Source organism: Cyprinus carpio, chromosome A3 (assembly GCF_018340385.1).
Source record: "Cyprinus carpio isolate SPL01 chromosome A3, ASM1834038v1, whole genome shotgun sequence".
Classification (NCBI taxonomy): Eukaryota; Metazoa; Chordata; class Actinopteri; order Cypriniformes; family Cyprinidae; genus Cyprinus; species Cyprinus carpio.
In genome coordinates this window covers 4806496-4833670 of record NC_056574.1, presented here as the reverse complement: position 1 = coordinate 4833670, position 27175 = coordinate 4806496, and the positions used below count along the sequence as shown (strand labels likewise).

Sequence of the window (27175 nt, the reverse complement as noted above, 5' to 3'; positions counted from 1 at the left end):
CCTATTTTTGAAAATCTGATAAGGCTTTTAAGTGTTGGTCAGCCTTTACCCGAGTCCCAAATAGAATGCAGATCATTTAAAACCTTAATCAGGGCAATTAATTTGCTGTGTTTTGCCTGGAAGCCAAAATGAAATGTCTCATTAAGTTTATTGGCAGTGTATAGGTGTACATTTAACACAGGTGATTTTGCTGTTAGATGGAGACTGAATTCAAAGACACTGCCATACTATTTCTGAATACAATGTCTACTTTACAAAAAGTGTGATTTTTGTATTGAAATATATGGTTCAGATCACTCAAATCATAAAGGAGATGGGTGTCATTTGTGGAAAAGTTTGGTACTGTGCCCAAACAAAGTCTTACCGCAAACTCTCTTCTATACATCTATAACTTCTATTACTTTTTCCTGTTCCACTTTTAGAATTGTTTTCAATTAAACAATTAATAATAATAATCTGCAAACTTTCCTGTCTCAAAAGAGTCCAAAATTGTGTTTCTGACTAAAGGCATTCATGATTTACAACCGTTTGAGCTGGATATATTATTCTCAGGTCTATGCTTAAAAATTGGAACTGACAATAAATCCAATAAATTGTATCAAAAATAAAATGTAAGAGTGATATTATTATGTAATTGTTTAAAACCAAAGTAAATAAAGTAAATTAAAGTTTCTTTCTTCAACAGGCAAAGAACAAGCACTGTGGAACATCAGGAGTCAGTACAGATCAACACCTACATCAGGAACTGTTGAATAAAAAAGAGAATCTATTTCACAGACTTCTGAAAGACAAGCATCACAGTAAACTGAGAGCTGCAGATGTTCTTCAGTTAACTGCACATTCATTACACTCCCATGGGTCTTCTGCTGAAGAACAGCTGATTCAGACTTTCATACAAAAATTACTGATAACGGACTACAGAGCAAGATATATTAAAACTAAAGACAACAATGAGGAAGCTCACAATGGTCAAGCCAGCTATAATTCCATTAAAGAAGTGGCTGATTTTGAAGATTTTTTTCGCAATTTAGGGTCAGTATCTAATAAAGAAACAGGCCAATCTGAGAGAATTCACCCGATGGATGTTCAGATGGCTGTGTTTCATTGTGCTGATAGTTTTCTGAAGCAGCTGATGGTCACTAAACTGTCCCAGTGTCAGTACGCTCTGCCTCTGCTTGTTCCTGATCCATTCACACAACAGATTAAGTTTCCTCTCTGGACATTCAGACAAATCAACAAGAGCTGGAAGAAGAGAAACATTAACAATGAAATCATCAGTCAAACCCAGCCCATCTACAAGGCAGAAACTCCAATGGTGTTTTTCTTCAGGTTTGGCTCTGTGTCTTCATCCAAGTCTCAGCTGATGAACAGTCTGATCAATGAGAAACACAACACGTTCTTCCACAGGAACTGCTCAGGCAGCAGCAAAACCAGAGTCCTGATGGATGGAGTGGTGGAGATCGCCTGGTTCTGCCCTTCTGGAAGAGAAACAGATAAATTCACTGAGTGTGTAGCGTTCTGTAATCTACACGGTGATGCAGGAGATCATGAGAAACAGCTGCAGATCCTCACTGAAATGAGCTCAGTCAATGTTGTTCTTCTACCACGACTCGACAGGAATGACAAACATGCAGCAAAGATACTAAACCTGTATGAGAACAGAAAGCCACTCATTTGTCTTTTTACTGAGGATGTTTCAATTCTCACTTTGATGCAAAAAGGAAAATATAAAATTGGTTTGAAAGACAGATGTCAGTCAGCTGTTTCTGATGAACTCAGAAGAGCAATAAAAGATTGTCTCTCAGAATCATCTTCCACTTTCAGACTTGAAAATGTGTCTAAACACTCAGACATCAGAGTAGATGAGGAAGATGATGATGACTGCAGGAGAGGAAGAGAAGCAGCACAGCAGATGATGAGTTTACTGGAGAAGAAAGATCTGACAGAAATCAAAGAATAATTTCTGCCTCATCAGGGGAAACTGTGGCATCAGTGGAGTCAGAAAAACAAAGAACTACATCAAGCTCAAGGAGATGAGACAGAAATGGAAATAAGCAGAAAACAAACGCAAATGAAGAAAATCCTTGAGCAACAGCATGAATCTGACATCAGTGAGTTTATGAAGCTCTTTCTAAAACAAATGAACTCAGAGGCTGAACATGAAAATATGTTTTTCATTAGATGGCTCATAATCCTCCTGCATGAATATATCTCAGCTAAGTGGTCAACAGTCTTACAAATGAAAGAGAATCAAGATGAATTTGAACAACTCCCGGCTGAGCAATCAGAACTTGAGAGAATATCTCAGGATCTTGAATCTGCAGGCTTTGGTTTGGAGCACATCATGAGGGAGATCGGTCAGATCTATGAATCATGTTCATCTGTGAAGAAAAACAAGAAAGACCTGCAGATTCCCTTCTCTTCTCTCCCGAGTCTTGCAGCTGAGATGATGATCTCTGGATTTCCACTGGAGCTGATGGATGGAGATGCTGCTCATGTTCCTGTGATCTGGATCTCTGCTGTTCTAGATCAACTCGTCCAGAAACTGGGAGACCAGAAAGTATTTGTGCTGTCAGTTTTAGGGGTTCAGAGCTCTGGGAAATCCACCATTCTGAACGCCATGTTTGGACTCCAGTTTGCCGTCAGTGCTGGCAGGTGCACCAGAGGAGCTTTCATGCAGCTGATCAGAGTCTCAGACGAGATGAAACCACAGATGAACTTTGACTATATTCTGGTTGTTGATACTGAGGGTCTTCGTGCTCTAGAACTGGCTGGAAGAACAACAAGAGATCATGACAATGAACTGGCCACATTTGTTGTTGGTCTTGCAAATCTGACCTTGATCAACATCTTTGGAGAAAACCCATCTGAGATGCAGGACATTCTTCAGATTGTTGTTCAGGCCTTCATGAGGATGAAGAAGGTCAGACTGAATCCCAGATGTGTGTTTGTGCATCAGAACGTCTCAGACATCACAGCTGGAGAAAAAAACAGGGAGGGAAGGAGACGACTGCTGGAGAAACTGGATGAGATGACAAAACTCGCTGCTAAAGAGGAAGACTGTGATGCAAAATGTTTCAGTGACGTCATTAGATTTGATGTACAGAATGATGTAAAGTATTTTGCTCAGCTCTGGGAGGGCAGCCCACCAATGGCACCACCAAACCCAAACTACTGTGAGAACATTCAAGAACTAAAGGGAAGTATTATGTCTCATGCAGCTAAATCAAATAGACTTATGCTGACACACTTTAAAGATCGTATTAAAGATCTCTGGGAGGCTTTACTGAATGAACGATTTGTCTTCAGCTTCAGAAATTCTCTGGAGATCTCAGTTTATAGGAAACTGGAGACTGAATACAGCAAGTGGTCCTGGAGTCTTCGCAGTGCCATGATGGAAACAGAGAGCAAACTACACAACAAAATAGAAAATGAAGCAGTTGATGAAGTTGAGGAAACTGATCTTCAAAGAGAACTGAAAAAGACAAGTGAAGAAATAAAAAAGTCAATGTCTGAATTCTTTGAGAAAGACAAAGATAAAGATATACTGATTCAATGGAAAATATCATTTGAAATCAAGATCAAAGAGCTTCAGGAAAATATTGTGAGAGAAACAAAAAGGAAATTAAATGGGATTCTTCAGCAGCGAGACCTGAGGAAAAAGATTGATGATCAAAGGACAAATCATGAAAACACTCTCTATGAAAAGAGCAAAGAACTTCCCTTAAAACTCAAAGACAAAGCAAATGATGAAGAAACACTGAAGAAAGAGTTTGATTTGTGTTTGGAGCAGACTGTAGATGAGATTATCTCAGACACACTGCCAATCAATGACATTGACATAATGAGAGATGTGATAAAAATCCTCAGTGACATCTATAAGGGGCATCCCTCTGCTGACCACATTAAAGAGGACAGTGAGTACATCAATATTTTCACTGTTTGGAGTTTTTTTGATTATGTTATTTTCAAAAAGTCCACAAAAAAGGGGGTTAAAGAGTTGATAAAAGGTGCTTTCAGTACAATGAAAGGAACATTTGGAAATATTCGAACTCTGTCTCCAGAGAATGAAGCTCAAATAAGATCATTAGTCTCAGATGTTGACCAGCAGACAGACACAATGATTCAGTCATTTAACATTACAAAGATGGGCTACAACATGAGCTGCATTCAAAAACTCATAGATTATATCAATAAGAGAGTAACAGAACTTCAGGAAGAACCAGTGAAATATGAGTTCAAAGATGAATTCTTAATCGATTTAGTTCTTTCCATTTGTAAAAAAGCAAACCAGATGATCACCGACCAACACAGACTGTTCAGGGAAACCAATGATCCTGTGATATATGTTGAGAAGAAGAGAGAAGAGTATTATAGTATCTTTCAAAAATACTGTAATGAAGCTCCATCAGCTGCCATTTTTGGGGAGATCATCTGTCAGAAACTGAAAGAGCCCATAGAGCAGAGTGTCTACAAGAAGACTGCCAGAGATCTGACATACGAAATTATGAAAAACTGTGAATCACTGAGTGGAAACAGGTCAAATCTTGAGAAACACATCCTGAAGACACTGGCAGAAGAGGAGGATTTTGTCAAATACATGGATTACCTGAATTATCCCAGGCTTCACTTCAAGAGTTTCATCAGAGATGAAGTCAGTCGGTACATCACTGATAAGTTCAGTCTCAGTGTTTTACCCAAGATGAAACATAACATTAAACTCCTGCAGCAGAAGATCATGAAAGCAGCTCATGAATCCACTGAACATGTTCAAGTCAACAGTGGAGATGTTGGTTTGTGGTTGAAGAGTTTCACACAGCAGCTCTCAGACGTACTGATCTTCTCTGAAAAAGACCTCAGTGGAGAGAAACATCATGATGTTGATGATTTCAACCTCCTAGAAGATGTGATAAAAAAAGATCTTACTGCTATAATGTCTGACATCAGCAATAGTTTTAACACAGAAACCTTTCCAGTAAAGCTTGACTATAAGTTCAGGCCACATGAGATTCTGACTGATCACTTCTGTCAGTGCTGTTGGGTTCAGTGTCCATTCTGTAAAGCCACCTGCACCTACAGCATAGAAAATCATCATGGAGATCACAGCGCTCCTTTCCATCGTAGTATTGGCCTGAATGGAATCTATTTCAGTGATACATCTAACTTGTCTACTCATATCTGCACATCAGCAGTAGCAAGCAGCATTCTATATATTTATCCCAATGACTCAGATGATGAAGTCCCCTGGAGAGAGTACAGAAGAGCAGGAGGAGTTTATGCAGACTGGAGCATCACCCCTGATCTCTCTGAACTGCCCTACTGGAAGTGGTTTGTGTGCAGATTCCAGAAAGATTTGGAAAAACACCACAAAAAAAAAAACATTTGAGGACAGGGTAAGATACCAGATGAATGGAAAAAATACTCAAAACTGGACGCTATTGAGAGTTTGGATAATTACATTTAATTGAACAAGCAAAAATTGAGGTTGCATTGAGGTTAGAAGTGAAAAATTTCAAGTCCAATGTCTCACCTCCAACTTTATCAGCAACACTGTATAAGACAATAGCTGTTGGAACAAAATATCATATTGTGAGAAAACAACACCATTTGTCATTTCGATTTAGTTTGCTGTGTTCAAATCAGTTTCATCATTATCTTCTGCTCTTTTTTTTAAAATATATATATATATATATATATATATTATATATATATATATATCTATATATATATATATATATATATATATATATATATATATATATTAGATTTAGTATTTTATGGGTGCCGAAGTTAATTGTTTAAATGAAGTTCTTGACGAAAGTTCAGGAGGAATATTTGAATTTAGGTTAATCCAAGCAATCAGTGCCAGAATAAGCGTATGCTGTATAAACCACTTCTTACCTCTGCCACCCAACACTTCTTACTACTAAACCAGCCAAGAAAGTCCAGGGGGTACTTCAGGCTCAGTTTAGGTCTCGAGCCCTCCACCACAGCCAACAAGCCACATTTACCCTCTCTTCAATTCAGAGGTAACATGGACCTGTGAACTCATAAATTAAGATAATTTAACACTAAGCAGTTCTTTAATATAGTTATTAGTAGTGACAATAAAAGTGGGTTGTGAAGGTTTTAAATTTCTGATTATAAAATATACTGTGTGCATCTTAACAATAAAAATAATATGTTGTCCTTTTTATTTGAAATAGTTTTTTTGAGTGATGAAAAATGTTTTACTAATTACTTTACTTTTAAATTACTTTCTGAAAACTGCTTCAAACTTATTGAAACACAAATATGATACCCAATAGTGTTTTTCATAGAATGCTTTCCAATACATTCCTGCAAATGTGTATCTTTGTGTCTGCCCATCAGACTTTCTGCGGGGTTTAAATGTATGCACATTTTAGACCTGTAGTATGAGTGCATGTGTTTGTGATTATGTACAAGAAACAAAAAATAAACTTATTGTATTCATGAGTATATTTATGTTTACCTCTGTGTGTGTGTGTGTGTGTGTGTGTGTGTGTGTGTGTGTGTGTGTGTGTGTGTGTGTGTGTGTGTGTGTGTGTGTGTGTGTGTGTAAAATAATTTTACAAGTAAAAATGCATATTGGCATTAACAAAGGCAAAAGGCAAGAGTTGGTACTTTTGTTATATTGAGTTATCAAAATTCACTAAAATGGAGGCCTTATCTCAGGTGTCGTGAATTGATTTCACAGAAGAATCAAAACAACACTTTGAATGCTGTATCAGCAATAGTGTATTACATAATGCAAATGACAGGTGTTTTCAAAGTGGTTTCACAAAACGAATGTAAATTCTGCATTAAGTGCAGTGTACTCAAAATGCATTGTAAACAAAACACTTACTGTAGTAATCCAAACATGGCACAAAGTGAATAAGTTGAAATCAAGCTAGAGCTTGTTATAGTTGCATCTTCTGTTGTCAAAGAGGATTCAAAGTTTCCAATATATAATACAACAGTTGTCTTTAAAATTGAAAACAGGTAAACACTAAATAGTTTTAACTGATTCTTCAAAGTGAATACTCAGTCAAAACAGATAAATTGATATAAAATAAGATGACTGAGGACAGTTTTTAAGATCCAGGTTTTTTTTAATATTGATGTTACAGTTCGATCTGATGTGACAAGATAAGATAACATTTACAAATATAAGTAAATCGTGTACTTCATAATAAATGTGTATGTCTTCAATACTGAAAAATTTCTTAAAATGTCTCAATATAAATGGAAAAATATGAATATGAAACAGTAACCTAAGTGTATTATTATTATTATTATTATTATTATTATTATTATTATTATTATTATTATTCTGTTAGAACAAATAAAAATAAAATTTTGATGTTATATTATGAGTCTTTTGTCTTAAAATTCTGATTAAAATTTGATGAACCAAACAATATTACATGAAAAAAAATATGATAGTTCATATACATTTCATAAAACTAAATGTCTATGAGCAAATTTTTTTCAAGGTTCCAGGATGATGTCAACAATGAGTTTTTAACCTAATTGTGTGTTAAATATGTTGATCCATCTGTTTTTTGTTTGTTTGTTTGTTTATGTAGATAATACACATTAATAAAAGGGACTTGAAGGTCAAATGCTAATCGTTAGCTTAAAATTGATAAAATGGCCAGTCAGTTTGTGCAGGTGCGAGTTGTCTAATGAATACATACTACTATAAACAGCATTGCATTAAAATTATAAAATATTTAGCTTTATAAAGCCTAAATACTTATATTAAATATTAGTGCTTTTTAACATTTAAAAAATTCTACTTGTCAACTGCCCTTCTGCACCTCATGCATTAATTGTATTCCTAATTAAATTGATCTAATTCTTTAATGTTGTGTGCCACATTTATATTTCACACTACAAACAGAGGGTATTTATAAGAAAACACAGTACCTGTATGTCTAGATTTCATGCACAATTGTTTCAGTTGGGAATGATCTGCACTCCGTCTGTAACATCACCTCTTATCTTATGGTAACTCTCATGCAGCTATCCATGCAGCCTTCTTCCTCAAACAGTCATGCACATTTGCCCATCTTTTTCTCTCTTAATGTAGGCTTATATCAGTGCTGGGTAAGGGTTATAGTTTCAGTGGCATTGGGGGACAGCCCTGCAGCTCCCGCAGTTCGTGGGGGCCCGCCTCTTTGGAGGGCCCCGTCGCAGGACATTCTAAAAGGCATTCACAATCCACATAGAGTGCTTTAGCTTTGAAAAATGCTAGTGGAATTTGGTTTTTTTTTTTTTTAGAATGCTGTGTCATGCTCTAGAAACTGCAAACGAGTGCAAAGTTAGTGCAATGGGGTGGAAAAGCGTGTGAAAAGCTCTTAACGTGGCTTAATAATGTTCTAAAACAGCAACTAGGGAAAATATTTTTTTTTCCCTCACATTTCACTTGTCATAAACACCTCTAAGATAATGAAACTGTGATTGAAGTGCATATTTTTACGCTTAACTGGCTTAGCTATGCATTAAGACTGATATTAAAAGATCAAACTGCTGAAGAGCCCAAAATATGAACACAGAGCACAGTTTTACATTAAGCATTTATCTCCCACTGGGAAAAAAAAGTAGCAACGATTGTATAAAGATCTATTTACTTTTTCTTACCCTTAAATTATAGTTTTAATGGTGTAACCTAATATATTTATGTTAAATAACATTTAAAAAATGTCAGAAGTTGGTATGCAAAGTTTTTTAAATGTAAAGTAGTTCTTTAAATGTAGCATATATCGTAAAGTGTAGTTATTCCTTTAATGTTTTTCTCCTAGTTCTTTTACTATTAATTTTCTTACTACACGACATGAATTTTGCTTGCATAATTTATTTTCTACAACTAGCGATGTTTGTACAGGCCAACTAAGACTTGTTCTGCAGCTTACAGCAAATTTATTGAGCCTATACTGTTAAATAAAATAAGTAGACCAGGGCCTAAATTATTATTAATAACAATCAAATCAGAGCAGAGGCACTTTTATTGCCTTCACGTTCAGACTGAATATTTATTCCTGTAGAGATTTCAGTCTGACTAAAAAGCGTTATCAAAATCACTTCACATATTTATTTGTAATGTTATTCAATAATAACATCAAATGCATCAACGCAACGATAATTTTCCACATTCATTACTGTTAAATCAGTTATGTAAATGGGGGAGACGGACTCAGTAGTATATTGCAGCAGGTGCACAAAAGATTTTCACACGTGGCATGGCATCTCTGCTGGTGGTAGGGGCCCCGTCGCCTTCTTTGCGGGGGGCCTCAGAGATATTTTATATACATATATACACACACACACACACACACACACACACACACACACACACACTGTATATAGCTAGCTTTATATGTATTTATTCAGTTAGTTCTTACAACTCAATCATATCCAGTTGTTGCTTTTATATATTATTATTTATTTATTGTCCATATTTACTGTTGTATTTGTTGGTATTTTTATAATATTATACTGTAAAACAAATTAGTATTAATAATAACAAAAAACTTTATTTTACAGTAACCTGTAAATTTATAATGAATATTTGTTGTCACAATTATTTATATAGCACTTACAATAAAATACAATACAGATTGTTTCATAACAGCTTAATAAACATAAGAAAATATGCATTTATGTTGCAAAATTCATTAATTATGGAATTTTATCTATAAAGCAGCTCTAAAGAATACAATAGTATCATTATTCAGCTTAATTCAGATTCAGTGTTGATTCAATTCAGTTCAATAACAGTGTCATTAAGTTAGTGTCATTATTCATTGTTTAAATTTTGTTATCTTCCAGTAATATTACAGAACATTGTCTTCTAAACAATGTCTTAATTTCTTAATATTCATAAGTTTAAATGCAATGCTTATTGGGTGGAAATCATTTTACTATATTATAAAAGTCTCTCTCTCTCTCTCTCTCTCTCTCTCTCTCTCTCTCTCTCTCTCTCTCTGTGTTTGTGTGTATGTGTTTAGTGCTGAAGCAGGAAGTTGTGGATCTCAATCTTTATTCATTTGTTCAGGACTTCAAGAAGACAAAAGGACAGGTGTTATTTTTGTAAGTTTTTTATTCTTATAATAATTCAAGGTTCATACAAACCATTCGATTTATTGATCAAAATATTGTGTAACAAACAGTTTCATGAGATGCTTCATTGTTTGCAGTTTAAAAATACAAATCTGTAAAGTATGCTGCAAAAACTATTACGTTTTTTTAAATGTTGACTATCTAAAGAAAGTACAAATCTTTCTAAAGAATTTTTCTAGCTTCATAAAACACTTTTAAATTGAATGTTGTCTTTAATGTTTATGTAATGTTAATGTTTAACAGAAATGATTTTCTTATTATGATTTCTTATCTTCTCCATCAGATGTATTGATACAAACTCTCAATAGCTTTCTGTTTTGAGTATGTTCTCCATTCATCTGGGATCTCAACACTCTTCTCAAATGTTTTACTGTAGTATTTTTCCAGATCTTTCTGGAATCGACACACAAACCACTTCCAGTAGGGCAGTTCAGAGAGATCAGGGGTGATGCTCCAGTCTGCATAAACTCCTCCTGCTCTTCTGTAATCTCTGTAATCTCTCCAGAGGACTGTATCATCTGAGTCATTGGCACTGAATGTTTGATCGCTTGCTACTGCTGATGTGCAGATGCTAATAGATACGTTTGTTATATTCTTGTAATCCATTCCATTAAATCCAATTATTCTGTGGAAAGCCACACTGTGATCTCCATGATGGTTTTCTATGGTGTTGGTGCAGATGGCTTTACAGAATGGACACTGAACCCAACAGCACTGACAGAAGTGATCAGTCAGAAGCTCATCTGGTCTGTCCTTTCTGTCTAGCTTTACTGGAAATGTATTTGTGTTAAATCTACTGCTGATATCAGATATTATAGCAGGAAGTTTTTCTCTTATGACATCTTCTAGGAGGTTGAAATCATCAACATCATGATGTTTCTCTCCACTGAGGTCTTTCTCAGAGAAGATCAGTACGTCTGAGAGCTTCTGTGTGAAACTCTTCAACCACAAACTAACATCTCCACTGTTCACTTGAACATGTTCAGTAGATTCATGAGCTGCTTCTACGATCTTCTGCTGCAGGAATTTAATGTTCTCCTTCATCTTGGGTAAAACACTGAGACTGAACTTATCAGTGATGTACCGAGTGACTTCATCTCTGATGAAACTCTTGAAGTAATCTCTGGGATAATTCATGTAATCCATGTATTTGACAAAATCCACCTCTTCTGCCAGTGTCTTCAGGATGTGTTTCTCCAAATTTAATCTGTTTCCACTCAGTGATTCACAGTTTTTCATAATTTCGTATGTCAGATCTCTGGCAGTCTTCTTGTAGACACTCTGCTCAATGGGCTCTTTCAGTTTCTGACAGATGATCTCACCAAAAACAGCAGCTGATGGAGCTTCATTACAGTATTTTTGAAAGATACTATAATACTCTTCTCTCTTCTTCTCGACATATATCACAGGATCATTGGTTTCCCTGAACTTTCTGTGTTGGTCAGTTATCTTCCTGTTTGCTCTCTGACAGATGGAAAGAACCAAATCGATAAAGAATTCATTCTTGAACTCATATTGCACTGTTCCTTCCTCATGTTCTGTTTCCCTCCTCTTTATGTAGTCTGTCAGTTGTTGTATGTAACCGATGTTGTATCCCATCTTTGAAATGTTAAATGACTGAATCATTGTGTCTGTCTGCTGGTCAACATCTGTGACCAATGATTTTATCTGGGATTCATCCTCTTTAAATAGAATGTACCCCAACTTATCTTTAGCTGATCTATAAATATTTGTAACATGTCTTGTAAATCCACTGGATTTCTTACACTGTACATATTCTGAATAACTCGACACAGAGAAAATATCCCTCCAGTGGTCTAGAGGAGCAGTTTTACAGATGTTACTGAGGATCTCTCTCACATCTCTCATTATATCAATCTCTTTGATTGGAGGATTGTCTCTGATCTTCTTCACACACTGTTCCCAAAACAAATGAAACTCTTTCTTCAGTGTTTCTTCATCATTTGTTTTGTCTTTAAGTTTCAAGGCAAGTTCTTTGCTCTTTTCATAGAGAGTGTTTTCATGATTTGTCCTCTGAGCATCAATCTTTTTCTTCAGGTATCGCTGCTGAAGAATCTCTCTTAATTTCTTCTTTGTTTCTCTCACAATGTTTTCCTGAAGATCTTTGATTTTAATTTCAAATGATGTTTTCCACTGAATCAATAAATCTTTATCTCTGTCTTTATCAAAGAATTCAGACATTGACTTTTCTACTTCTTCACTTGTCTTCTTCAGTTCACTTTGAAGATCAATTTCCTCAGCCTTATGAATTACTTCATTTTCTATTTTGTTGTATACATTGTTCTCAGTTTCCATCATGGCACTGCGAAGACTAAAGGACCACTTGCTGTATTCAGTCTCCAGTTTCCTGTAGGCTGAAATCTCCAAAGAATTTCTGAAGCTAAAGACAAATCGTTCATTCAGTAAAGCCTCCCAGAGATCTTTAATACGATCTTTTAAGTGTGTCAGCATAAGTCTATTTGATTTAGCTGCATGAGTAATAATAGTTTCCTTTAGTTCTTGAATATTCTCACAGTAGATTGGTTTTGGTGGTGCCATTGGTGGGCTGCCCTCCCAGAGCTGAGCGAAATACTTCACATCATTCTGTACATCAAATCTAATGACGTCACTGAAACATTCTGCATCACAGTCTTCCTCTTCAGCAGCAAGTTTTGTCATCTCATCCAGTTTCTCCAGCAGTCTTCTCCTTCCCTCCATGTTTTTCTCTCCAGCTGTGATGTCTGAGACGTTCTGATGCACAAACATACAGCTAGGATTCAATCTGACCTTTTTCATCCTCATGAAGGCCTGAACAACAATCTGAAGAATCTCCTGCATCTCAGATGGGTTTTCTCCAAAGATGTTGATCAAGGTCAGATTTGCAAGACCAACAACAAATGCGGCCAATTCATTGTCATGACCTCTTGTCGATCTACCAGCCAGTTCTAAAGCACGCAGACCCTCAGTATCAACAACCAGAATATAGTCAATGTTTATCTGTGTTTTCATCTCATCTGACACTCTGATCAGCTGCATGAAAGCTCCTCTAGTGCACCTGCCAGCACTAACTGCAAACTGGAGTCCAAACATGGCATTCAGCATGGTGGATTTCCCAGAGCTCTGAATCCCTAAAACTGACAGCACAAAGACTCTCTGGTCTCCCAGTTTCTGGACGAGTTGATCTAGAACAGCAGAGATCCAGATCACAGGAACATGAGCAGCATCTCCATCCATCAGCTCCAGTGGAAATCCAGAGATCATCATCTCAGCTGCAAGACTCGGGAGAGAAGAAAAGTGAACCTGTAGGTCTTTCTTGTTCTTCTTCAAAGATGAACATGATTCATAGATCTGACCGATCTCCCTCATGATGTGCTCCAAACCAAAAGCTGTGGATTGAAGATCCTCAGACATTCTCTCAAGTTCAGTTTGTTTAACTTTGATTTGTCCAGGTTCATGATTCTCTTTCAGTTCTACAGCTGTTGACCACTTTTCATTATACTTGTAATGAAGATTAGAAAGGTCAGCTGAGATATATTCATCCAGGAGGATTCTGAACCATTTGAAGAAAAACATCTGGTTTGCACCATTTAAGTTAATTTCTTGGATAAAAATTTTCATAAACTCACTGATGTCAGATTTATGCTGCTGTTGACGAATTTGATTCATTTCTGTTTGTTTTCTACCTATTTCCATTTCTGTCTCATCTCCTTGAGGTCGATGTAGTTCTCTGTTCTTCTGACTCCACTGATGCCACAGTTTCCCCTGATGAGGCAGAAATGATTCTTTAATTTCTATCAGATCTTTTTTCTCCAGTAAACTCATCATCTGCTGTGCTGCTTCTCTTCCTCTCCTGCAGTCATCATCGTCTTCCTCATCTACTCTGATGTCTGAGTGTTTGGACACATCTTCAAGTCTCAAAGTGGAAGATGATTCTGAAAGACAATCATTTATAGCAATTCTGATTTCTTTACATACATCTGACTGATTTCTGCCATTTAAACCAATTTTGTATTTAACCTTCCGTTTTTTGATGGTTGAAATATCCTCAGTAAGAAGGCAAATAAGTGGCTTACTGTTCCTGTACAGCTTTTGTATCTTTGCTCCATGTTTGTCATTCCTGTCCAGTTGTGGTAGAACAACAACATTGACTGAAGACATTTCGGTGAGGATCTGCAGCTGTTTCTCATGGTCTCCCACAACACCGTATATAACACAAAACAAAACACACACATAAAATATATCTGTTTTTTTCACCCAGAAGGGCAGAACCAATCTACACCAACCAATCCATCAATCAGGACTCTGGTTTTGCTGCTGCCTTGGCAGTTCCTGTGGAAGAACGTGTTGTGTTTCTCATTGATCAGACTGTTCATCAGCTGAGACTTGGATGAAGACACAGAGCCAAACCTGAAGAAAAACACCATTGGAGTTTCTGCTTGTAGATGGGCTGGGTTTGACTGATGATTTCATTGTTAATGTTTCTCATCTTCCAGCTCTTGTTGATTTGTCTGAATGTCCAGAGAGGAAACTCAATCTGTTGTGTGAATGGATCAGGAACAAGCAGAGGCAGAGCGTACTGACACTGGGACAGTTTAGTGACCATCAGCTGCTTCAGAAAACCATCAGCACAATGAAACACAGCCATCTGAACATCCATCGAATGAATTTGCAGAGATTGACTTGTTCTTTTATTAGACAAAGACATTTCAATGAAAATATCACTCTCATCATCATACAAGCCACTTATCCCATCTTCAAAATTATCCTTATCAATAACCTAATCAACACTAACGTATCTTGCTCTGTAGTCCATCATCAGAAGTTTTTGTATGAAAGTCTGAATCAACTCCTCTTCAGCACAAGATTCATGAGACTGTAATGAATGTGCAGTTATTTGAAGAATATCTGCAGCTCTGAGATTATTGTGGTGCCTGATATCAAGATCAAGTTTGTGAAATAGTTGCTGTATTTTTTCGGCTCTGTGTTCTGCTGTTCCAGTATTCTTATTTTCTCCCTGTTTAATAGACAAAACACTAATTCATTTATTTAATTCTGTGTTTTCCAGTACTTGCTTTTACATGGTTTCTTGTACTTTGCTGAAAGACACATTTCATTCTAATAAAGTGCTGATAAAAATTGGAAATGAAATTAAAATTGGGAAAAATTAAACTATAATATAGTAGCAACAGACACTAATTAATAAAGCTGCATATATTTCTAATCAATCACTTAAATGTATTTGATCTTACCTCTGTGGTAATGCTGATCACATCACTGTCTACAGTGTAGTTGAGTTTCCCCAGCGCTGCACATTTGATCTCATACTCAGTTTCTTCTCTCAGATCAGTCAGAGTAACTGTGTCTTGATTCTTCAGCACAGGTTTAGATGTCCAGACTGAGTCCTGCTTTGGTTTATACAGTAATCTGAGCTCCACTGTAGCAGGACATGATGGAGGAACCTTCAGAACCACACACTGACATTTGACCTCTTCAGTGACTGGACAGGCTGGTTTGGATGGAGGAGTAAAACAAACATCACATCCATTTTCATAGAGAATAATGCAGGAACCAGGGTGTTTTTTGTGTTCTTTTGAGGAAACAATAAATTTATTGGATTGACTGCAGTGTAACATCATCAACTCCTTAAATATGTTTACATTTTCTTTCATTTTCTCCCTGACGTTTTTAGTTAACCACGTCAATATTTGAGGAGTTGTTCCTGGATTCTTCCACAATGTTTGAGGTTTCAAGTAATTTTCTTGTAGAGCAAGCAGCTCTTCTGGCTGCTCAAGGGAACTAAACATGTAGCAAACCACATTCTCTACCTTAATATTTGACAAAACTGTATCTAAGCTTGAAATCTCTTTAGCTCCAAGGTCCAATAATTGTTGAAGAAGCTCCCCAACTGTGTGTAATTCTTTTTCTTTCCCTGTGATCCACTCCATAAGGTCCCGTTTGTTAAATGGAGACTCCTCGTGAGCTTGTAGAAGATTGGACAAAGCACAAGTCTCTTCTTCACAGGCTTGAACTGACCGGATCCGCAACTGACTTGTATCATTCAAATTTTGTCTGTATATTTGACAGAAATGCTTCATGTCTTCAATCTTCTTGTAAAATGCTTTAAATGTTTTCATCCTGGTGTCTTGCAAAAGTTCATTACACTTGTTTTCAGTAAAAGTCAGATTTTCAATGACAGAATCTATTGCCATGATGAGCTGCTTCTCAATGACCCTTAGATGGATGACATCACTGTCTACAGTGTAGTTGAGTTTCCCCAGCGCTGCACATTTGATCTCATACTCAGTTTCTTCTCTTAGATCAGTCAGAGTAACTGTGTCTTGATTCTTCAGCACAGGTTTAGATGTCCAGACTGAGTCCTGCTTCGGTTTATACAGTAATCTGAGCTCCACTGTAGCGGGATATGATGGAGGAACCTTCAGAATCACACTTTGACCTTTGACCTCTTCAGTAACTGGACAGGCTGGTTTGGATGGAGGAGTAAAACACACAGCTTCATCACATTCACTTTCATACAGGAGAATGCAGGAACCTGGATGATTCACCATTTCCTTTGACGACACAATGAACTTGTGTTGTTTACAGCTGTTTGATTTGATCAAGTTTTTAAACATCTTCAGATTTCTCCTTATGCCAGTTTTGATCTCAGGAGTGAGCCAAGTATTTTTCTTTGAATCAGGACTCTTCTCATCAGTTTCTCCTTGTGTTGAAGGACTCAGATAGACCTTTTGTTTAGGCAGAAGCACATCAGCCCAATCCAATGATGTGAATGTGTAACTGACCAGATTTCCATCTTCCAGATCCATCATGATGGCATCTATATTGACTTCTACCTGTGCTCCAGCATCCTTCAGCTGTCTGAGGACTGTTTTTATGATCTCAGACTCAATTTCTCTCTCTTTCACCCATTCTGTGAGGTCACTTCCTCTGAATGGAGATGCATCATGTTCTTGTAGAAGATCATTCAGTGTGGTTTCCTTCATCATGTCCCCACGAATGTTTGGCAGCAGAGAGCCGAGTTTCTTCATGAGTCTTAACTTGTATTTGTAGCAGTTTTGCTTCATGTGTAGAATTTTATCATGAAATGCAGTAAACATCAGAGCAGGCAATTCTTTCAGAAGATCACTGCATTTCATCTCAACTGTATTTAAACTTTCATTCACTGATTCAATCTCAATTATTAGATCCATGCTGATGTCTTTCTGAAGTTTAGAAGCTCTTTTGTGAAGTTTGTCCAGAGGATAAAGCCAAATTCTCAGTGGAACCGCCAGCTCTTGTTTTTCTTTCAGCAGTTTTGGAAGATCAGCAAAAACCTTCAACGCATCTTCAAAAGAGGTTGGGTTCGACGGTAGCTGGAAATCTCCATAAAATCTGCAAGTAAAGTTTTTGACTGCAGTTTTCTGGTTGTCATTCATGCTGAGATTAGTGTTTGCATCTACTGAAACAGAACCCTGTAGTTTCTCAAGAGCCACTTTTACTTCCCCTTCTACTGTGCTTTTGTCCTCATCCGAGGAAACTTCTCTGTCAAACACAAAGCAGGCATCTGCGCCATACAGTATTGCTGTCACCACATGAGTTGCTATATCATTATTATCGTCAAGAATATTTCCTGAAGTCAAATGATTCATGGTCAGTTCTTCAAACCTGCTGGTTGAATGATAATGCAGCGTCAGTCTCTGCTGTATGAAAGACATCTTGTTGTCTTTGAGATACTTTGCTGCTCCACTAACATGGATAAGATCCCCTAAAAGACTCAGTTTCAGTTCACCATCAATATTTAGTAATTTAGATTTGTCCTGAATGGAGTCTGATGCTGTAACATTGAATCCGGTGTTAATTTGGGTACTAGAGCGTATATTCTGCTGAAGCTGCTCTTTATTCCAAAGTCTGATTCCTGTAAAAATGAAAATGTGTTTTAAATCTCAACAGTGAATTCATTAGAATTACATTTTATGTCTAAAAACGTCTCCAGGTTAGGCATGCAACCCTAGTTCCCAGAGGGAACGAGATGCTGCATCAAAATGCTATGGGAACGCCTTCAGTGTGACCATGCTCTGAATCATGTGTGTAATCAGTCCAATGGATGGGCAAGACATCACGAGTGGGTGACGAAGTGACCAGAACGCTTAAAAGCATGTGTGGTGGAACCGGAGTCAACTTGGAATGAAGAAACGAATGAAGTTCCCCTTCAGGAACTCGAGCTGCGTCAAAACTCTATGGGACAGGAATGCCCACACCGCCAGACTTATAAATCCCAGCCTAGTGTGGAAGAGCACATCTAAAGAGAGAGAAAGGTGCCAGGAGTGGAACAGAATGCAGGTAGGCACCTGACAAAGTAGGCGGTGACATCCCACCCAAAGGCCAACTTCACAAGGAGTGAGCCTTGAACCCCAAAGGAGAAAGGAGATCAGAGGAGTCAAGGCTATGAAATAGCATCATGATCCACTGCTTAGCATAAGCTTCTTAGGCCTGAGTCCTCAGCGCACAGTGGAGGAAACGTGTAACCAGGGGGTGTCTGCCCACTGACTGGCCACTGAGAGGGGCGTGGTAGGCTGCAATGGCCACCACGTAGACCATTAAGGTGTAGTGCGTCAACCCTGTGGAGAATCAGGCCTGCAGGAACTACAGCACTGTACCAACTGGGCAGTTAACTGGGTCAAGCTGATGGTCTCTGCAACAAGAAGTGGAAAGTTTCCACTTCAGGGTGTACAGTTTCCTCATAGTGGGAGCTCTAGATTGGAGGATGGTCTCAAAAACCTCGGTTGAGAGACCAGAAGCTATGAATTTTGCCCCCTCAGAGGCCACACCCACGGCTTGCACAGTTCTGGGCAGGGGTGAAAGATCATACCCTCCGCCTGTGAGAGGATATTCCTTCTGACGGAAATCTCCCATGGAAAGCCGTCGAGAAGGGAAATCAGGTCCGAGAACCATACTCGGCCCAACCAGAATGGGGTTACTAGCAGCAGACAGACCCTGTCCTGGCACACTCTCTCCAGAACTCCCCGGAGCAGAGAAATCGGGGGAAAGGCATACAGACAAAGCCTCGGCCATTATGTACCATAGTGTCCAGTCTGAGAGGAGCTTGATGAGTCAGAGAGAACCAGAGGGGACAGTGCGATAACTCCTGTGTTGCAAACAGGTCCACCTGAGCCTGGCCAAAAACTCTCCATATCTGATTCACCACCACAGGGTGAAGCTTCCATTCCCCAGGCCTCCGCCCTTGCCTCGACAGGATGTCTGCTCCCATATTGAGATGCCCAGGGATGTTAACTGCTCTCAGCGAGAGGAGTTTGCCTTGGGACCACACAAGCATCTGGTGCACGAACCTGTAAAGGGGGAGGGAATGCAGAAATCCCTGGTGGTCGATATAAGAGACCACCACTGCGTTGTCTGTGCACACCAACACATGGCGATCTCTTAGGTCTAGGAGAAAGTGTTTCAATGCTAGAGACATGGCCAGCATCTCCAGGCAGTTGATGTGGCAGTTGATCTTGAGCATACGGAGCGGGTTCTCCTCGGGGAGAATCCCTTGGTCTTGAGCTGCCACTGTAGGAGTCTCATGTGCAGCAGGCCAAAAGGTATCACGTTGGACACAGCTGCCATCAAACCCAGCAGTTTCTGTAACCTCAGCATAACAACTCTCTAAAGCAAGAGGAGGCCTCTACACCCCACGCTAGCCTGGCTAGCGGAGCTCTGGTGAGCAGAGGCCTCAGAAACACTTTATAGCGAGAGGAGGCCTGCCGCAGCACAACCCTCCATCCTTCTTTGGAACGATAAAGTACAAGCTGTAGAACCTAGACTCCCTGTCGAGAGGAGGGACCACCTTGATGACCTCCTTCCGCAAGAGAGTGTTTACTTCTTGTTCCATTACCAGAGCCTTCTTGGGCCCACCACAGTGGGAATTGGTGCCCTGAAGTGGTGAACCGGCAGGGGGGACGGCCGAACTAGCTACTCTAGAGACCTCCGAAGAGGTAGCGAGCCTCTTAGTACTGCTACGTTTCCGGGCAGTGACATCATGTGTGTGGCCCCTCAACTAAAGTGGTGACTTGGTCCTTTGGAATACTGATAAACAGTGTGTTATCAATGATGGCATAATTGTGAAATGACAGGAATATTTACATTTATGCATTTGGCAGACGCTTTTATTCAAAGCGACTTACAGTGCATTCAGGCTATACATTTTTTTACCATGTGTGTTCCCTGGGAATCGAACCTACAACCTTTTGCACTGCTAACGCAATGCTCTACCACTGAGCCACAGGAACAATATGAACATGAATGTTCAAGCTTTTGTACACAATGTACTGTGGACACAAAGGGCCTTTGATCAAAACGTTCTGCTTTATGCTTAAACAGTATAACCCAGTTAAATCAACAGCAATGTCTGGGAAGAGCTGAGAATGAATTCAGTATATATACCATGAACGTTAACTTTTTAGAACCTAAAGCTAAAATAGGCCGTTTTCACTCATTTTGGTATTTGGAGTAAGTGCAGGGTGTCATTTTTTTTTTTTTTTCAGAAAATTATTGGCTTCCAGGATATTACAGTTATTGTACAGTATTGTGTGTGGTGAGTTAGTAAATAGAATTTAATTAGACAACAAAAAAAAAGTGAAGGAGTTTTAATGCTTTTTATTTTTAAAAAAATCAGAAAACTCATGAACGAAAGAATCTAATGCCTCAATCTTGAAAAAGGAACTATAATACATATATACATGTCTTTTTGGGACACTGGATTGCACAGTTTTCACACAGGAGCCATTTGTTTTACCCCAGTTCTCCAGGCATTTTTGGATCCTTCAATCCAGTCATTTTAATATGGGGTGCTCTCTGAAGCAGTTCCTATCTAACTGCAAGGATAGTCCCACATCACATTCCTGGCACTTCCATTGGGTGCTTCTTTTGCATAGTATGCAACTCTGTGAAAGGTCTTGAGTGTTACTCCCAGGAACAGGCAGATAATCGCATCTCTCTCTCGGGCTGCCATCCAGGGGAACACCTGTGAGCTGAGCAGCTAGCAGCTCCTGAAAGTTTTGCTGTGTCATGTTTGTCATGGTGGATGGCACACAGCTCTTTGTGTAAATGGAAGCTGTTGGACACTGCAATGACCAGGAAGTCCTGGAAAATTGTTATGTACTACTTCCGTTTTTAACGGTGCACCAAATTTGTTCCGATCATCTTGTTGGAGGTGTCAACTCCTCCCATGTACTTATTTTACAGCTACAGCTGTGACCACAGCCCCTCTGAGATGGTGTTGTGTTCGATGTGGACGGCCCATATGCTTCTTCGTAGGTAACTGGAGAAGCCACACATTAGTAAAAAAAAAAAAGCAAAAAACAAAAACACAATAAAAATACAAAAAATACTTTTCATTATAAAGCAATTTATTAGTAAGAGCAAAATTGTACAAAAAAAAGTAACTATAATAATAATACAATGACAATGAAATAACAATAAAAACAAAGCCTGGAGTTGCTTACACACACATGCAAACACATGCATATGCACACAAACACAAATCACATACATGCACGTACACACCTTTACAAAAACATGTAGATATACACATGCACACATACATTTACATCTTGTGTACAAACACAAACAAGAATGTGGTGAGAAATCTGGAGAGGGGTAGGAAATTCACATGGGCTGATGTATACCCTGAAGAAATAAATAAGTACGTAGGTCTGCTTCTCTATGTATCTGCCAAAAATCAACCAACAATTTTCCAGCACTTCCTGGACACTGCAGTGACCAGCAGCTTCATTTTACACAAAGACATGCATGTACATATGCACACACACTTATATACACACACACATAATGCACGTACACACATACTCAAATACAGGTCCTTCTCAAAAAATTAGCATATTGTGCTAAAAGTTCATTATTTTCAATAATGTAATGATAAAAATTAAACTTCCATATATTTTAGATTCATTGCACACCAACTGAAATATTTCAGGTCTTTTATTGTTTTAATACTGATGATTTTGGCATACAGCTCATGAAAACCCAAAATTCCTATCTCAAAAAATTAGCATATTTCATCCGACCAATAAAAGAAAAGTGTTTTTAATACAAAAAAAGTCAACCTTCAAATAATCATGTTCAGTTATGCACTCAATACTTGGTCGGGAATCCTTTTGCAGAAATGACTGCTTCAATGCTTATTTTCATGGATAAAATCAATCTGTGTAACTTCTGAGGTGTTATGGAGGCCCAGGATGCTTCGATAGCGGCCTTAAGCTCATCCAGAGTGTTGGGTCTTGCGTCTCTCAACTTTCTCTTCACAATATCCCACAGATTCTCTATGGGGTTCAGGTCAGGAGAGTTGGCAGGCCAATTGAGCACAGTAATACCATGGTCAGTAAACCATTTACCAGTGGTTTTGGCACTGTGAGCAGGTGCCAGGTCGTGCTGAAAAACGAAATCTTCATCTCCATAAAGCTTTTCAGCAGATGGAAGCATGAAGTGCTCCAAAATCTCCTGATAGCTAGCTGCATTGACCCTGCCCTTGATAAAACACAGTGGACCAACGCCAGCAGCTGACATGGCACCCCAGACCATCACTGACTGTGGGTACTTGACACTGGACTTCAGGCATTTTGGCATTTCCTTCTCCCCAGTCTTCCTCCAGACTCTGGCACCTTGATTTCCGAATGACATGCAAAATTTGCTTTCATCCGAAAAAAAGTACTTTGGACCACTGAGCAACAGTCCAGTGCTGCTTCTCTGTAGCCCAGGTCAGGCGCTTCTGCCGCTGTTTCTGGTTCAAAAGCACACGCCTGTGCACGGTGGCTCTGGATGTTTCTACTCCAGACTCAGTCCACTGCTTCCGCAGGTCCCCCAAGGTCTGGAATCGGTCCTTCTCCACAATCTTCCTCAGGGTCCGGGTCACCTCTTCTCGTTGTGCAGCGTTTTTTGCCACACTTTTTTTCCTTCCCACAGACTTCCCACTGAGGTGCCTTGATACAGCACTCTGGGAACAGCCTATTCGTTCAGAAATTTCTTTCTGTGTCTTACCCTCTCTTGAGCTTGAGGGTGTCAATAATGGCCTTCTGGGTTAACCTCTTACCCATGATTGCGGTTTTGAGTAATGAACTAGGCTGGGAGTTTTTAAAAGCCTCAGGAATCTTTTGCAGGTGTTTAGAGTTAATTAGTTGATTCAGATGATTAGGTTAATAGCTCGTTTAGAGAACCTTTTCATGATATGCAAATTTTTTGAGATAGGAATTTATGGGTTTTCATGAGCTGCATGCAAAAATCATCAGTATTAAAAACAATAAAAGACCTGAAATATTTCAGTTTGTGTGCAATGAATCTAAAATATATGAAAGTTTAATTTTTATCATTACATTATGGAAAATAATGAACTTTTATCACAATATGCTAATTTTTTGAGAACAAACATAAAAAAAAAAAAAAAATAAATGCATGCACGTACACACACATTCGGATACACACCATAGACCAGGGATAGGCAACTTCGGTCCTGGAGGGCCACTGTCCTGCAGAGTTTAGCTCCAACCCTAATTAAACACACCTGAACTGATTACTAGATAGATACAGGCAGGTGAGTTTTTATGAGGGCTGAAGCTAAACTCTGCAGGATAGTGGCCCTAGAGGACCGGAGTTGCCTATCCCTGCCATAGACTGTAAAAGATACATGCACACATACACATGCACACTCACCTATACACACATACATATATACACATTCACACACACAAACATACAGATATACACATGCACACATTCAAACACACAAACATACAGATAAACATATGCACATACGCATACACGTATACACACACACACACACACATACATACATATACACACCTATACACAGAGAGATATGTGCTTGCACGTACATACGCACTAACACGCGTGTGCAACGCACATATACCACATAGGTGTGTGAAACAGTGCTTTTTCGAACTGAAACACAGAGTCTGACTATTTTACTCACATTTCTCATCGATTCATCAGAAAGAAACATATAAGCTTCACTTACCAATCCACGTCTAGATCAATGCCAGCAGCATACTCCTCCTCAACGTCTGAATACACAAACTCCGGTCCGAAGAGTTATGCTCAGCCTCTTCCCAGGTGTCATCAAAGATCAAATCAATTGCCTCCTCTCTTGTAAAACCTTTCTTCACCATGTTATTTTTTATATATTATATTTTGCACTTTCAAACCTGCTGTGCTCCGTATCTCCCGCTTCAAATCCATCCTTCCCCCTCTACCCGAAAGCCGCTGTGATTTGCTGATGGAAAGCATGCAGTTACCGTATTAAGCTGTATATTGTCATAAAGCGCAAGTTGTTTACTATCAGATGCAATTGGATCTATTATATTTTTCATAGTGCAAACGGTTGGTGAGTTATGATAACATAAATACAGCACGGTCAGAGCCGTAGAACGACGAAACAGACTGATTCCACTAGAAACCAGTTTCCTATTGTTTCTCAGATTTTCTAAAACAGTTTTACCATCCAACATCCATGCAGTTTCTATTTAAATCAATGTTACCATCAAATATCTGTATTACAAATCTATAATGGAATATCACTCAAAATGTAAATTTTTAATCTTTCCAAAAACCTTTATTGCATGTACACACTAGTGTGTGTATTTGTTGCTTAACACTTACATCATCCTCCACAATCAACACATGCATCAAAATGGTGATGTTGTAGATGGATGTCTGTCCATTTACTGTAGCTTCTCTTCAATTTTGGCATAATGACAGTCAGCTGGTTTAAATTAAAGGCGTTTTGATTTCCCCAATGAAATAAATGCTCAAGAGAAGTATGATTTTTTACATTTTCTGAATAAATTGTGAGTGGCCTGTGCAAAATTTACAGCCATGATGTCAGGGTGTTATGGATGGTTGTCAAGGCATTGCCAAGGTGTTCTGAGTGGTTGTTTGTGTGTTGCTGTGGAGTTGCTACAGTATGTATTTCCCAAAAGCATTGTTAGCTAGCTGTGGTCGCAAGTTCCACTGTTACCAACAAAATTCAACGAATCAATGTTTCTTGTATATTAATTTAATAATTCAAGTAGTCTTACATGCACGAAATAATGCTTTTTTGAATCATGTACCATAATCATAACTTTATCCACAATGTATAGTAAAGACCTTGTTTTTTTAAAAAAAGAAAACATAATGATCATGTGTAATAAATCATAAATCACGATAATATACTCACCTTACTTAATGTCTTTATTAAGGTGTTGTTTATCCATGAAGTCATGAATGAAAATCTATGAACTCATGTTAGTTCCTGATATTTCATAAAATACAACACATTTTACTCTACAAAATTCACACATTAATTTATGCATTAATTCATGGTAATTTGTGTACCCTTACCATAAAGTGTTACCACAAGATACACATGACAATCACATGCAATTTATCATGCAGCCCTAAGTTTGTTTGTACAGTAGATCACAAAGTACAAAATAGATGAGGAAAACTAGGATGTCAGGTGTATTCAAAGCGCCGCCATTACTGTCTAGACTGTGTGGAATGGTGCGCTGTGATTGGTTGAGAGGATATATCGCATTTTGCAAAGAAAGGAGACTGCCGTTTGTCGCGGTTTGGAAAAAAAGGGAGAAAACGTCAGAATAACTCGGCGGATATCTCATTTCGCGTAAAATTAAAAATGGATGATTCAATACCGACCAGATACAATACTGATTTTGGCGGAAACTCAACCAAACCAAACTGAGTGCCTGTGAACTTTTCTTTCTGCCTCAAAATGACTTGATTTCAGTCATGGTTGTTATTTTTTGATAAATTATAGATCATTCAGTCCTATTTACCTGTTGAAATACCTTTAAATGGCCAATAAAACTCATAAAATGCAGTTTTACACTTGCCAAAAAGTGATTTGAAGCAGAAAGAACAGTTCACTCAGTAAGTAGTCTGTAATAATTTTTTTGGCAAGTGTAAAACTGCGTTTTATGGGTATTTCAACAGGTAAAAAGTAGGGATGCACTGATACCGGGCCGATACTGAGCTCCTGTACTCGTACTCATTAAAATGCCTCGATACCAAACGCTGATACCACACAGCATGTGAAAAGTGCCATATTCAGACAAAGAAACACCGACAACAGAACAACAGACAGCAGAATGGAGTTATTAGAGATTAAGGTTGTCTACGTAGGATATCTATGCAATGAATATAATTTTTAAAATTCAGTATTAACGCCTGTATAGCTGACGTGCGCAAGCTGATAAAGTATGCTGTGTAGATTGAGCGTGCAGTGGCGGAGATAGTCGAGCTTGTTGAGTGAATATACATTTCATCACTGGAAAGTTTGTAGTTCGGTGGGATATATCAAAAACAAGTAAAACAATGCACAAGTTACTTAATGGTAGAGAGGGAGAGAGAGAGAGAGGGAGAGAGAGAGAGCACGCTCGCGCACTTCTGTTGTGTGATCTTTGATGTACACTCACTGTTACAACCCTATAGTTTTTTTGTATTTTGGTTTGCGTGTGTCTGCGCAGGTTGCTGCTGATTGGTTCCTGCAGACTCATTGCTGTTGTCTCTCCCTTAAAAGAGATGACAGCATTTCCTTTAAAAGGAGGGGCCATTTCCTGTTTGTGCTGTGCTTTTGCTAATTTACCCCATTTGTATAATTAGATAGAGATTGTTTGGAAATTTGTTGTTTTGTAAAGGTCCTCTGGCTTACTCGACCCTTGCCTGTTGTACGATTTTAATGTTACGCTCTACCCCTAGACGGGGCGTAACATGGAAATTGGGGGCTCGTCCTTTCTTGCTAAATTGGTAGCTTATCTATTTCATTCGTTCCAGTGGAAAGTAGTGAGATGCTTAGTTATTCTGTTATGGTTTCTCTTTGACTGGGATTTTTCTTTTGGTTAGGGAGGAGTTACGGCAATTAGTATGTCATCCAAATTTGAACTCGATAAATTTATGATCGCGCCGACAGTAGAACAATTGGAGAAATGTCGTAAAGACGATTTGTTAGTGATAGCAGATT

General features: G+C 38.4%; 2 pseudogenes; one reads left to right on the top strand and one right to left on the bottom strand.

The window, feature by feature from the left end:
* The first annotated feature begins 313 nt into the window (after positions 1-313).
* LOC122135600 lies at positions 314-5655 on the top strand (annotated as a pseudogene).
* A 4456-nt stretch (positions 5656-10111) lies between these two features.
* LOC122135598 lies at positions 10112-19197 on the bottom strand (annotated as a pseudogene).
* Positions 19198-27175: the final 7978 nt, after the last annotated feature.